We start from the raw sequence: 14,238 nt of genomic DNA on the forward strand, positions 1-14,238 counted from the left end.
GTTATATAACTTATAATTATACTACACAAAATTTTAAATGTTAAAACATGTTAATTAGTTCAGCTTTTGAAATTATATAGAACGGGTATAATTACTTTTGTTCTATACAGCGTATCATATTCGAAAATAGTTAATCGAAGTCATGTTATTCCTAAATGAGAAGAAGATAATTTCTATATACGTTCAATTCCCTCTAATAAACAATATTATTAGAAAAAAAATCAAGAATATTCTTAAAAATTAATAAAATCCTCCATCAATTCATATCTAATGCATCCAACGATTATTCAAACACGTCGTTACGCATCTTTTCCAACAAATCACGTCTCCCTTAAAAAATAAAATAATCCTTAAAAATTTATATCCACTGCGTAATACTCGTTTTGTCGATTAAAATTAACCTCCATCAACAAAATTACCAATTCCGTTATATTTATACCTTAATGCATCCACCAATTATTGTAATTCAAACTAGACATTACGCGTCTATTTCTAATATATCACATCCTTCAAAATAATTTTTAAAAATTTACATCCACCGCTTTTATAATGATCGCTTTGTGTTCGATTAAAAAATCCTCAAATATCCTTCAAAAACAAAATTACCTTCCGATTATATTTACACCTTAATGCATCCACCAATTTCGATTATTTAAAGTCATTACGCGTCTTTTCTAATAGGGCACGTCACCAAAGGAGTAAGATCCATCCGTGTCCCATATACGTATATATACGTACGCGGCGCAACGTCGAAGGAAGTGCATCAAGAGTGAAGGGCCGTGTTCACGTCAAGTGGCACGATGCACTCTCAGGAACCGCAAATTACGTTATTGCCGGGCACACGAGCGAGTAATCGATAGAGAGCGGCGGCATACGTGTATTGCCAAGTAGAGTCTCGTATTTTTCGCAACATCCCACCACAGATTCTTCGGAGAGACTCGAATTTTTCTCGATGTTGTAATGCGTGACGTAACAACAATAATAAAATTCGAAGAAATTTTACAAAATATACAATATACTTGTATATCTCTGTTCTCTATTCGAATATTGCTCGTCCATAAATAAATTTCTGAAACAAGGTTTCGGTCCATCCTTTCTCGCGATGCAAACGAGTATCGATCAGTCGACAGACAGAGAGAGTGTACGCTCTTCTTTCGGTGTATGGTCCCCTCCCCTCTCGATAACCTTGACACCATAGGGAACTGGAGCAGCCAACGAAACCTATGCAATTATCTTCCTCTCTTTCACTTCTAAAATAATCCTCCTCGATTTATAGATTTTTCATTGAGTTTACCCATCTTCCAGAGAGGGATGTACGCGTGGGATGGGATGAAAAGAAGAAAAATCGCGGGATAATATATATCGACAATCTTCCACCCCAGTTTCGACCGTTTTATCTCCTCGGTCTCTTCCTCTTGCTCGATGCGATGATTTATTTTACCGCTTTGTCCTACATTTCTCTTTTCCGTACTCGGTCTTTTCGAACGAGAATGAACAGAACTTGAATGTACATCGTTTCACTCTCCGTTTCGATACGTACCCGCCCTCTTTTTCTTTTTTTTTTTTCTCCTTCTCTCCTCGCCCCTCTTACCGAGACTATCGGTTTCCCATTTAAACCGCGATAAAACGGAATAATTGGTGGAAAAGAATGGAAAATATATGGACGATTTAAAACGAAGATTTTTTTTTTAAAGAAGGGAAGGAAGCTGGTACGGTGAATTTGTTGTTCGAGTGTATTGAAAATTGTGTTTTTTTCCATTGTACGAAGGGGAATAAAGGGAAGAGACTGAATTTCTGCCAGATATACGTATATCGAAAGATATAAGTCTGAAGCACGAAAATGGAGTTTTTCTTTTTTTTTTTTGGTTAAGATTATTATTCTTTTAGCTCGAGGAATAATTTGTAAAATTGTAGCAAATATTTTATTTATTATTTGCCACGGAAAAAAGTTTTTAAAATTAAAATATTACTCTATTTATACAACTATTGTTTGCATTATGCAAATAACACTTTCATTGTTCGAATATTGTTCGATCAAGTTTCACCGATAACATCGATGAAAATGTTGCTTCATGTTCATCAGCATTCTTGTTATCTCGATATTTGAACGAACGTTCTCTTTATCAAAATTATTGATTATTTCTTATTGCGGTGATCTTGGTTGGACCCCGAAAGATTCTTGCGAAATCTTTTCCCAATATTCGAAAGACGTCCCGCCAAGTTGAATAGCAGAAATTTGCTTAGAAAGCGGGGTCGATTGAAAATTGACGTGGAACATTATTCAGCGTTAATCTAGGACATCCTTATCCACTCTGGCTCCCATTCAAGAAAATCCTATACCATTGAATGTTGCCTTACTTACTACACCGTGGTGGAAGTTCAATCGAATCGATAATGCACCGAGATCGCAACACTGTGTTGACTGGGTAAAAGTTTCTCCCTCTGCGCTCTGTAGCTTTGAGCGTAGCAAAAGTTCAAAAGATCGAGTTTCTCTCGAGCCCTCCTTTCCTTGCTTCCTCCGCCATTAACTGTTTCTCTGTGATCTCTCGTATTCGTCTCGTTACATTCCGCTCTGTACGCGATGTAATAAGAAAATAACGAGGCTGTTAGATTGTTGTTGCGCGCATGAAATGGCCGATTTCACAAATCCATTCAGAACCTGATCAAATTTTCCATCGAGCGACGTTTGTCGATGTGAAAGGAAGTCGATCGAACAATAAACTCGAAGAAAAATTGCCGCTGTTACGTAAATAAATACGCGATAAATTCTCGAACACTTATTAGAGCTGTTCTACAATATATATTTGTCGTTTAAAATATACTTGTTACAAAAATCTCTTCGGAAAAGGAGATTCAGAAATGGACATTCTTTCGAGAAAATAAACGATGAAATTTAACAACTTAATAAAAATACGATACGTCTTCTTCATAGCAATCGAGGATGTGTGCAAAGTAACGTCAGAAGCCATTGAACTTTATCAACGTTCAGAGACCTATTCAAAAACGTTCAAGAAATACTCAGAAAGCTGGTGATGGCGGTTAACGATAAGAATCGGCGGAAGTGGAGGCACAGGTCAGTGGGAATCTCGAGAATCTTTCTTGTAGATGCGGCGCAATAACGGGAATTACATTTGGCCGGCGTTTATGAGACCAGCGACTTCATCTCCCAAGATAAGCACCCACGTGTTGATGCACGATGCTCGTGTCGAACGAGGTATAGGTTTTATATTGGAAAGAGAGAGAGAGAGAACCGGCTCGAATTGAAAATCTGCCCGATATTAGCCTTTTCATCGAAATATATCTCTAATGCTCTCTTTTCGAAACGAACGAGGAAATAGAAAAACCTTCTTTGACCTTTTCTACTCTCCTCTGATGGGAAATGAAGACGTGGAAAATAGAGGGACGAAACGTGGAACGACTGGATTAATTATTGATTTGTGAAAAAAGGCGGTCGGAATATTTTATTTGGACGATGGTACTTGAGAAAGAAAGGAACTGTTGCTCGTGAATTAATTCCAATCGATCGATCGAATTTGGAAAAATGTTTGCTGATTTTCTGTAACACTTTATCTGTTACAATGAGAGGAATAATGACGATTATACGAATGAAGTCCTTGAAAGAGAAACTATTCGTTTCTTTTAATAGGAAATAGCTCGTTTTCAGGGATAGGAAGTTTTGATGCGAATTAATTGGGGACGAAGTGCAAAATATGTACAATTGCAGATTCCAAGGATATTTCATTGTATCAATGGATAACAGATATAATCGCGGCTATTAGTTACATTGGGATAAGAGACGATTAGACTTGTGTGAAATTCAATATTTCACGTAAGATTGACATTTAATTATTGGAAAATTCTCCTTTCCAAGTTAATTAAAATCCTTTCGAACATTTAATTGTACTATCCAAATATAGGACGAAAAGAATAGAAAAATTTGAAATTTAAACGTCACTTATTTAACTTAATCCTCGTCAATTCCTTCCAACTTTTAAATTTCGAAATAAGTGAAAAGTTTCGATCTTGATCAAATACTATAAATATTAAATATTTTCTAAATCGACATTAACAAATTCCTGGTGCGTCGTGGTAACCTTCCAACCTCCCTCCACCGCCCGAGTTTCATGGCTAAAAGAGCTGAGCCGCCATTACGGTGTCATTGCTCGCTGGCAATTAAACTTAATAATCGAAGCGAGGAGGGCAAGCGTGAGCTCCCATAAATACTCGTTGCGATGCACGAATGCGCATATCGCGTCGAACGGAAGAAGAAGACAGAGGAAGGGAGGAGAGAGAGAGAGAGAGAGCAAGAAGAGATCAAGCCCGGTTTGGCGAAAGCAGCCATGTAAACGCGATCGTTAATGTTATGCGAATTGCTCGTAAAATCAAGTATCGCCACGGTCACCTGAGTCTGCCATTTCCGCAGCTGACAAGTTCCATCGAGTTTCGAAACTCCTGTTAAACCGCCTACACTGGGGCTGTCTGCACGTGTGTGCACAGAAAAGAGAAAAAGAATTCCTATTTTACGAACCTGCTTTCCAGAGGAAAAGGAAACAAGGGGGACATGTTGTATAGAGAAGAAGAAAAAGGAAAAGGATTAAAGGAGAAAAGAAAGAAGAAGGAAAGGAAAGTGTAGAAAGAGAAGAAATTTGTGGAAAATGGAAAAGTTCGAACGTATTTTCTAACTGATTGAATTTAATAGATGTAACAATTCGTAGGTCGTCGGGAAATCTTTATTACGAACGATCAAATTGGAAAGGTTATTATTAATCATCGATGTGATTTCCCTTTCCTTAATTTCTTCTCTCGAGAGAAAGAGAAAGAAACTTTTAACTCCTTGGACGAGTGTGTAACAGTTGTTCGACGAGTTTCATTCGGAAGATAATATTTCAACCATCTTCTGCAAGATGTTTATATAAGGTATAGCATCTTGTGCGCGATGCATTTAACGACCGAAAGATAAGGAGAAGAATTTTCACGAAAAGTAAAACTTGTGCTCGACGAACTCGAGTCGAAAAATTCTATAGAAAGTTAAGCGGGAAGTTGCGAAGTATCGAGGCAACGAAGCGCGGAACGGTGGACAATCGAGCGGATCAGGGCCACGAGTACTATTTATTGTCAATTATTATATACACGAACGGTCTATGAAGTTTTGTAATCGACGTGGCAGCTGCTTTATTCATTAACGATAAGGCAAGAGTAATAAGACTGTGAAGACGTGGCGTAATGGGGGTCAGATATTTATGAGGTGGGGTACTTTTGAAACGAGAAGCTGCGTAGAATAAACTGTTAAATAAATGAAAAAGGAATCGCATCGATGTTTTATCTACGATGTCGTCTCTCGTTCTATTTTAATAGAAAGTTAAAAAAATATATATATATATTTTACAAAACTATTCTCCCACTATTTCCAATAATTTTCATCTGCGAAGATCGCATTCGATGAGAATCGTGGAATAATCGATAACACATACACCATATAAAATTCCTTCGATATTCCTAAACAATCTTTCTCTCCAAAAATTAAATTTCCGCTCTGGGATTGCATTTGATGAGATTGCAACGTGGCAGAATTCTTTTCTGAAAAGCTTTCTTCCAAAAATTAAATTCCCCCTAAAAGATTGGACGATCAAAAAAATTCGTTCGGAGGAGCAACACAGGATCGATAAAAAAAAGGGGGGATCATCAGAGCCGAACGATTTTCTCCAGGTTTTTTTTATCGTCCGTTTATGAGGATAAAAGAAGCGGGTTTCTGATTGCGCGGAGCGAAGTTTAACGAGTTGGAAAACCGCTAATTTTAATCTCGACACACGGGGAAACGGGCGTGAATTATGAACCGATTACGTAGCCGACATTGACTCGTATGTCTCGCGAGAGCTATAGCTTTCACGATTCCATCAGCGCGCCAGCCAGTTGCATCGACGCTCGATGCACCAGGATGCAACAGCTTGCACGTCCGCGACTCGTTATAACGCGCTTATTAGACCGATCGATAACACTCGAAATTATTTTCCAACGAGTAATTACGTTTCGAAAATATGAAATTTCGTTACATCTCTTTTAATCTCATTTTAGAATGTTAACGATATTAGAATAACATGATAATGTATTCTATCATATGAAAGAATCGAAGTTTCATTCATTTACTTTCTTTATATCTTTCTTGTTGGAATAAACAGATTATCGTTTCTAAATCTTTAAGAGAGGTTCCCTAAAACTTTGCTCAAAAAATTTAAGAAACACTGAACATAAATTATTATACACTGTGACCCAAACGCTGTGATGCAACACGCGAAAGAACGGATTTGTGAGATTTGTTACGAGATCAGGATGAAAGGCTCGAACGTTTGGCAAAAGATGTAGCTGAAATGAAGTAACTTCCTTTAAATGGAGATTTAAAGGGGTGGACAAGATAAATGGACAGCTAATTGACCCGGATAGCTCCATTAGTCAGAGCAGCAAGTCTGGTCACTCAAAGACCTTTCCTTCCCAACCATCATTCTCCTTCTTGTCCATCCACCTTTATAACCCATCTCTGCGCCTTCGACCATCCCTCGGATCTCATCGATTTCGAAAAAAAAAAAAAAAAAAGAAAGAAAGAAAAAAGAAGAAGAGAAAACCTTCTCAAACACGAAGCTAAAAGGAAACGATGCACACACAATCTCGCGATCTCACGCGTTGGAAACGAGTAGAAACCGCGCTCGTAAAAACCATTCACAACGAGCACAATATCCTCCACGCGAGTGAAGAACCAAGAGGAGCCAAGAGAGCAGGCGTGTAAGAACGTGCTTTCTCGCCAGGCTGGCAGCTTCGCGCCGCTTAAACCAGCTTCTCGAAACGAGGTTTCCGCGAAAAAGATGGATTTACGCGGAAGGATTCCTCTTCGCCAGTTTTCCACAGTCGACCCCCTCTTGCCCGCTGACCTCTCGCGCGAAAAAAGTGCGGGAGCTCGCCCTGAAATCGCGAAGAAGAATCGAGGAAACGAGATATCCCTGAGATTTCGCGTTCTTCGCCTCGTAATCTTTACACCACGCGAAATACGACCGCCAATTTGAATAAACACATCGCGACGAAGATCAGGAGATGCGCAACATTTTTGAAGGTAAATAAACGCTCGGGTTTAGTCATTCTTTGTTTTGAACGTTTTTGCACGTGTGTGTGTGAAGCTGTGTGATTCGAGATATCGAGTTTGGTGTTGTTTGTATTGTTTAACGTATTATCACGCGGTGAGTCTTGATCCAAAATCATTCGGTAGAAACACTGTTGTTCAATTAATCGTCGATAAATTTAATTATCGTCGCGAAATTCGAAAATGAGTTTGATAAAATATCGCTCTATTGTAATTCATTGCAATAGAGTATTCGAGTATTTTATAAAACAGTCCGGATTATCGTCCCATTCCTCTCATTAAATTGTTATTAACAAACGTTGTGGCACAATTTTTCCCCCTTTGAGATTCCGCGAACGTGATCAAACAACGTAACCGCGTCGCTATTTGCATAGATAACCGCCAATGCGCACTGTCCCCAACTCCACTTGTTATTTAACATCGTTATTATTTCACCTTTGGACGCGGCAAAGAGACAAGAGATGCGTTTCACGATTACGCGATGGCGTGTGTACGTAGGCGCGCCGTAATTTCGGGTAATTTCATTTCGTCGGGGAGACAGAGGCTGGCCTGATTACTGGGTTGACACAGAGACTCGAAACCACGGGTGGGAGAGGAGAGGGAAGAGGCACGCTCTCGATGCTTCCCATGAAAAATGCAGGTTACTTTGATTGCGATTCCTTGCGCACCGTGACCGGCATTACTGTTATTATTTCCCTCTTTGGACGAGAGGCAAATTGATGATGGAGATCTTTCCCCGTTCAACGACTCTCCTTCGCGGGCAAGGACGCGGAACGATTGGATTTCGAGTCGAAAATCGACGTTGAAAATATTTTTCCTTTTCGAATTTAGTTTGAGCTTTTCAGCTTTCGTTCGAATCGATGTGAATCGATTAAATTTTGGAGAAGATAAAGAAGTTGGATATCGTTCGATCGAGTATATTATTTATAAGTGTAAATAAGATTACGTGGTAATTTTAAATTTTAAATTTAAAAGAATGCAAATAGAATGGAATTTTCATATCTCAATTATGCCGTTTCGCGTAATCGTTCTTGGCTTGGGGGGAGGAAAAAGAAATAATAAAAAAAATTCCGTAACGAAGTTTAAAGTCCTACTGAGAAATTAATTACATATATCTGTTTTATATATACGTACATAACAGATTAATAACATATAATTAAGAGATCAATAATAGTCTAGCACGTTAAAACGTTCGCATTCATTTCATTTTATCTTGTTACACGTACATACGTCATATCTACAGTTGTAAGATGGAAAAAATATCTTCGTTTAATTCAATTCGTCTCAAACTAAACTTACTCTTCAAAATTACGTACTACATATTACTGATCGATCAAAAATTCACCAAATTTAACCAAAACATAGTATACAAAGATCTATCAAATTACGCGTTGACATCTTCAATTTTTAATCGACCGACAAAATCGTCAAAAAATGGTAGAAACTACTGAATTACTTCAACAACTAAACTCGAACAATCATATCGAACAAACGTCTGCCCGCTACGTAATTCAGAGATATCAAATCGTCTCTCGTGGGCGTATCGTCGCAAATTTCACGGACACTGGCATTACAGAGAATCGTGCTACACCTATAGACACGGAAACCTACGAATACACCCCCTCCTCCTCCGTCAAAACAATATCTTTTCTCCCGACGATAAGACCGATACCAAAATACAATCGCAATCTAGTCGATCGATAAACCGATGCATAGATAATCGATATCACGACCAAGCCCTCGATAATTTAGCTTGCAAGTCCTTCAGAAATCCGGTCGGACGTGATCTGGAACGTGGACAAAAGAGGAGCGGTCGCTCGATTTCTTGTTGATCGTCGACGACGATCGAGACTGTCGACTCAAAGATCTTCTGGGAATACCGGTTCCACGTTTACCACCGAAACGGTTCTCTTCTCTTGTCGAGAAAAAGAAAAGAGAAAGAGAGAGAGAAAGGATATTTTTTCCGCTCGCGACATCTCGAAGAGGCGAAGAGAGTTATCTTCGAGCCGCGTTGTCGCCATTTTGCATTACATAGTTGAGTCGAGGAAGAGTTAATTTATTAAGAGTTAACTCGTGCTTCCAAGTCTTTTTGCTCGTTGTTCGGCAAATGTTGTTAGATTTGAAGCGGCTTGAGTTCGACAGCTGATAATGAGGCTGTCGTTTATTAATGGGGAACGCGTTAATGTATCTTTTGATTACGAAAGTTGCGAGCGAGCTGGAAATTGAGAATATGGGCGGAAATTTCTCTCTCTCTCTCTCCCTCTCTCTCCCTTCTCTCCAGTTAATCACTGGATTCTTTGACGTTGAAACGTTTTTGACGTATCGTTGTAATCTTTTCGTTTCAAAAAGAAGTTCAGGATTCGTTAACTCGTTACTCATCATTGTGCGAAGATGGAAAATGAAAGATTTTTTCTTTTTTTGTTCCAGAGAAAATGGAGAGAATGGAATTTTGTCAATGAAACGGAGAGAAAAGGAGAATTATTTCGTCTCTCTACTTTTCTGCGAATTAAAATTATGCAGAGGAAGGAGATTTTTAATTTTTGAGAAATAGAAGAAGGAGATATGGAATATACGTATTTTTCTTACTTCGATTTTACACATTTTGTGAAATGTGTAACGATATCCGCGTAAAACTTGGATTCGAGAAAATAAATTGAAATATATTTTCACGAATATAATAATTTGTTATATAATGATTAAATCTTCGTCTGCACTGTATGCAAAATTATGCCTGTTCAATTACAAATACACGTATTCTCGTTACTCGTTTCGACTTTTTAATTATTCGACAGTGTGATTAATATACTTTATACTTAATTATTCGAATTTACAATATCTTTACTGTCAAATCTTCAGCACGAATATACACTATACGAAATGAAAAAATCCTAGAAACTTACTCACATGGAGTGCGTAAAAAAAAAAAAAAATCTCCATCCATATTTCTTTCTAATTTCTTCTAAAGAATATACGATATATATTCCATAAATTCCCTCGAAAAATGTTAATCTATTATTAATTCCATAGTTTACATTACAAAAAAATACCGTAGTTGTAAATACTTCTTTCCAGACAGACAAATGGAATTTTTCGACTACATTTTACGCGAGTATCTTCCTCTCTCTCTCTCTCTCTTCGTTAACCGTTCATTAACCATTTAATTTCCTCCTCCCCTCCTAATATTAGGTTATCAATGTTACGCGCTGACGATGCGCAGTATTTTTCTTTTTTTTTTTTTTTTTTCGTGTCGATGAAGCCAGCCGCGCGTTAATCTCGAGATAAAACGCGACAGATAATAATAGGCGCTAATCAATGCAAGAAAACACGCGGATTCGTATTTATTATTCGCGGTGATCGGTTGTAATGAGTATTGCCGGTGTGACTCACGAAAGTATTCGAACATTATCTTATTAGGAAAATTTTTATTTCGATAGGAAGTTCGCGCGGAATATAATGGATTTTTATATATGGAGGAGGATTATTTCTTCGGTGAAGAAAATATTAATCGAGGAAAGTTAATCCTTTAACGTTTGTTTCGAATGGAATTTTGCTTGAAAATATTTCTTAATGCAACAAATTGTATTTTTATTCAAATGAAAATAAAATATTATTAGGATAATTGGACATACGTAATTACTAACTTTCTATCCGAAAGAAGAAAATTAATATTGATTTTTCCAGCAAGAGTCGTGTATTTTTAATAGGTTGCAAAAAACAAAAGATATGAAATCAATCAATTCGAACATTTCACGTGTTTATATGTTTATTTTGTTTTATACGAGATTGCAAAGTTATATTTAGAAAAAAAAAAATGAAAGAAACGTTAATAAAGTTCAAGGGTTTGTTTTACCTTCTAAGTATTTGCACACATGATCGTGTCTCACGAGTAATTACGATATTGCCCAATCATCTCATGTTATTGAAAAACACAAGTTTACGACAAGTCGATATAAATATTTGATGGCTTTACCCATTAATTTTACCCAGAAACGATACTTTATAACGTGATCTTCTTGTTTGAATAATAATTGCGTTTTATTCATTCCTTTGGCAAATTAGATATATAAAGAGAACTATCTCGCCAATCTTTTTCTTGCACCAACCTTTCCTTCGTAGTTGGACAAAGTATTACATCTCTAAAAATTCCCTTAAAAGTTTAATCTCTCGTTACCCATCTCTCGTCGTTAATCTTTACTTCACGAATTTAATTCATATTTTTACCAATTTCTTTGACAAATTAGCTATTAAAGAAATTATCTAAAAAACAAAAAAAGTATTTAACCAAAGTCGTTACTTTCCCACTTGACAAAACAGTTCGTTAGAAACCGACCCCAACTATTCACTACTTTATTTACACGGAGAGCGTTCTCCGCACTTTACGAGCCACCGTATGTCAAGATGAGTTTGCTCAACGTTTACGATGCTATTTCAAAAACTAGTAGAATATATCGATGGATCGCATGCAATCGTCCCTTCCATTCTTTTCCCCTCGCGTGACGGGGAACAACCTCACAACCACGTTCATACGATTTCACCATCTTTTCTTGTATTTTCCAATCTCGATAAATTATCTCGTAAAACTACTCCTCCTTAATTGAATCATCGACAATCGGATCGATTGCCGGGAAAATCGCAATTATCCAAAAGAAATAAGCGTAACGCGATTCCCCTTCGATCGACTTTTCCCCGATATTCGAAGGAAGAGAGAAGGGGGGGAAGAAACACGAGGTTTGTTGAATAACTTGCCTCTCGGCCGAGACAAGTTTTTAATAAACACACGCAACGAGGAACGCCGTTGTTCTATAGGAACAAAGGAACGTCGATGACCGGCGAAGCTCTTCGATGCGGTTTATTAAAGCCGATCTGGTTCCACGAGGCGCCACAGGTTTCCAGGAACGTTATGCAAGTGTCGCGCCAAGATGGAGAGGATTGTGGAAAGGAGGAGGTCACGGGGCCAACGATCGGTCCACCATCTCATCGTGCCAAGGTCTTCCTCGAGAGAGAAAAAAAAAAAAAAAAAAAAAAAATCGAGGCGACCATTTATTCATGCATCCGCACACTCGCGACACTGTGCTCGAATACGAATGAAGTATTCCTCGTGTCGAAATCTTGTCTTGTTCCTTTTCGAGGAGATGCTTCGTCCGAGATTTCGTCGAGATGATCTCGGTCGAGATCGGGAATGATACGAGAAGGAGAGAGAAAGAGAGAGAGAGAGAGAGAGAGAGAGAGAGAGGGATCGTCTTCTCGATTGCGGCTTATTAAAAACAATTGTCGGTCGTGCTGCCTTGACACGTACGCTTTTGCAATTGTTTTATTATTTTCTTCTCTTTCTTTTTGTCTTTCTTTCTTTCGTGGAGAACAGTACGTTTCTTCGGATGTTTACTGTAATTGAATTCGATTGAGAGGATTGATGGGAAAAGTACGTCTTTGTTTTGAAAATGTACGAGAGAGCGTACGTGTGTATGTGTGTAGGAAAGGAGCGTGTAAAATACGCAACCGCATTGTGAACTTGTATCGTGAGGAAAAAAAAAAGGAAAAAATTGATTTGTTGAAAGATTTGTTTGACTTTTACGAAAGATTTCCGCGAATCTGATCCGGTATGTAGTTTCTACGATTTCGTATTTTTAAAAATAAGCAAAAGGAAATACAAGATCCCCCGTTTAAAAACTTTTGTGAAAAGTAGCAGGATTCGTGTGAAAAATAAAACAGAAATTCAGATTAGTACGATTCGGAGCAACGATTGAATTCACGCGATATTTTTACTTGTATAGATATAATACAGCACAATATATCGGTGTTGCTTCAATGAAATTTACGTTTTCAAAAAATTAACTCATCGCATCGCTTTTCTTCTTCTTCGATTCACCACCGAACGCACGCGTAACGACGCACATACATCACGAAAATAAATAACATCTACTCACCGAAGAAGCTCCCCACCGCACAAGACACCCCAAGATCCGACACTCGAGTCCAGCGTCTCCTCGTTCGTCCTCGATCGGATCACAACAGATCACACCTTTCTTCCCTCCTTTCTTTCTCGTTCCCTTTGCTCCTTGTTCGTCTCACTTCGGTTCACTCGCTCGGGGACCGAGCAACGGAAAAAAAAAAAAAAAAAGAACAAAAAACGCGACAGAAGAAAACGAATCAATGGGCGCGAACAACCGATAAATGCAACAGTCCTCCTCCTCTACACTCTTCTCCACCAACAAACGATGAACAACAAACAACAAACAAGGCCACGAGCGGCAGGAGGCCGGGCGATGTGTTGTCGAAACGTGGCGGAATTTTCAGTGTTGCCCCCCGAAATCGAGGATGTTCGATTCGTCAATGTCCTTCCTTCTCCACGCACCACCACGCACAAACACACGAGACGACGACGACGACGAAGGAGAAAGAGAGAGAGGCAAATAAAACACGGTCGATCGTGGAAACGTTATTAACACGGACGGGGGGAGGGAAGGGAGGGGAGATATACACGATATATATATATATACGACGTATATACGAGAGAAAGAGGGTACCCGGTTGTGCACGGCGCGACCGATCGTTTGGCCGCCGCGACGAGACGAGAAACTGTCCGCGTGTCCGAATGGCACTGTGGCTCGCGCGATTCTGCCGTCGCTCGCTTCCACCGACCTTAAAGGCCGGCCGCAAGCGCCGCGCCGCGACGCGCGCAAACGCCGCTCCCGCTCGCTCTCGAACACCGCACACACCGTGTGCCCCCTTATCGCTGCCCAAACATTCTGCTTTTCCTCGCCTTTTCCACCCTCGCCGCCCTTTCCGCCGGAATCGTTCGCCTGCCCCCTTCCTTCCCTCTCCTCCTCCTCCCCCCTCGCGGAGGAGGGAGCGCCAGGGTTGTTTTGATGCCGCGCTTTTGCCGCTTTTGAAGGTAGAAGAAGTGGGGAGAGAGGGGGGAAGGGGTGGAATCGCGGCAGGAGCGCGGGGCTTTTTTCGCCCCGATCGGTGGGCAGGGGGGAGAGAGAGAGAGAGAGGCTCTCTCTTTCTCTACTAGGCTTTGGGGCTTGTTTTTGCCGATTCGATACGCGCACGAGAGGGGAGGGTGGATGGAGAGGTAGGTTGTGTTGCGGGGATGATGTTTCGAACGGGGG

The 14,238-nt window shown here is 39.4% G+C and overlaps 1 protein-coding gene across 1 annotated transcript in view; it reads right to left on the reverse strand.

Moving 5' to 3' along the window:
- Window positions 1–13,743, reverse strand: part of LOC100868187 (RNA-binding Fox protein 1) — a 305,806-nt gene extending 292,063 nt beyond the window's left edge. The window contains exon 1 of the mRNA XM_012493722.3: window positions 13,051–13,743. The gene's annotated coding sequence lies outside the window, so the exon portion shown is untranslated. The remainder of the gene's footprint in view (window positions 1–13,050) is intronic.
- Window positions 13,744–14,238: the final 495 nt, after the last annotated feature.

This window comes from Apis florea, unplaced genomic scaffold, assembly GCF_048593485.1.
Source record: "Apis florea isolate Af1SG1 unplaced genomic scaffold, ASM4859348v1 contig_3158_pilon, whole genome shotgun sequence".
In the NCBI taxonomy this organism is placed as follows: domain Eukaryota; kingdom Metazoa; phylum Arthropoda; class Insecta; order Hymenoptera; family Apidae; genus Apis; species Apis florea.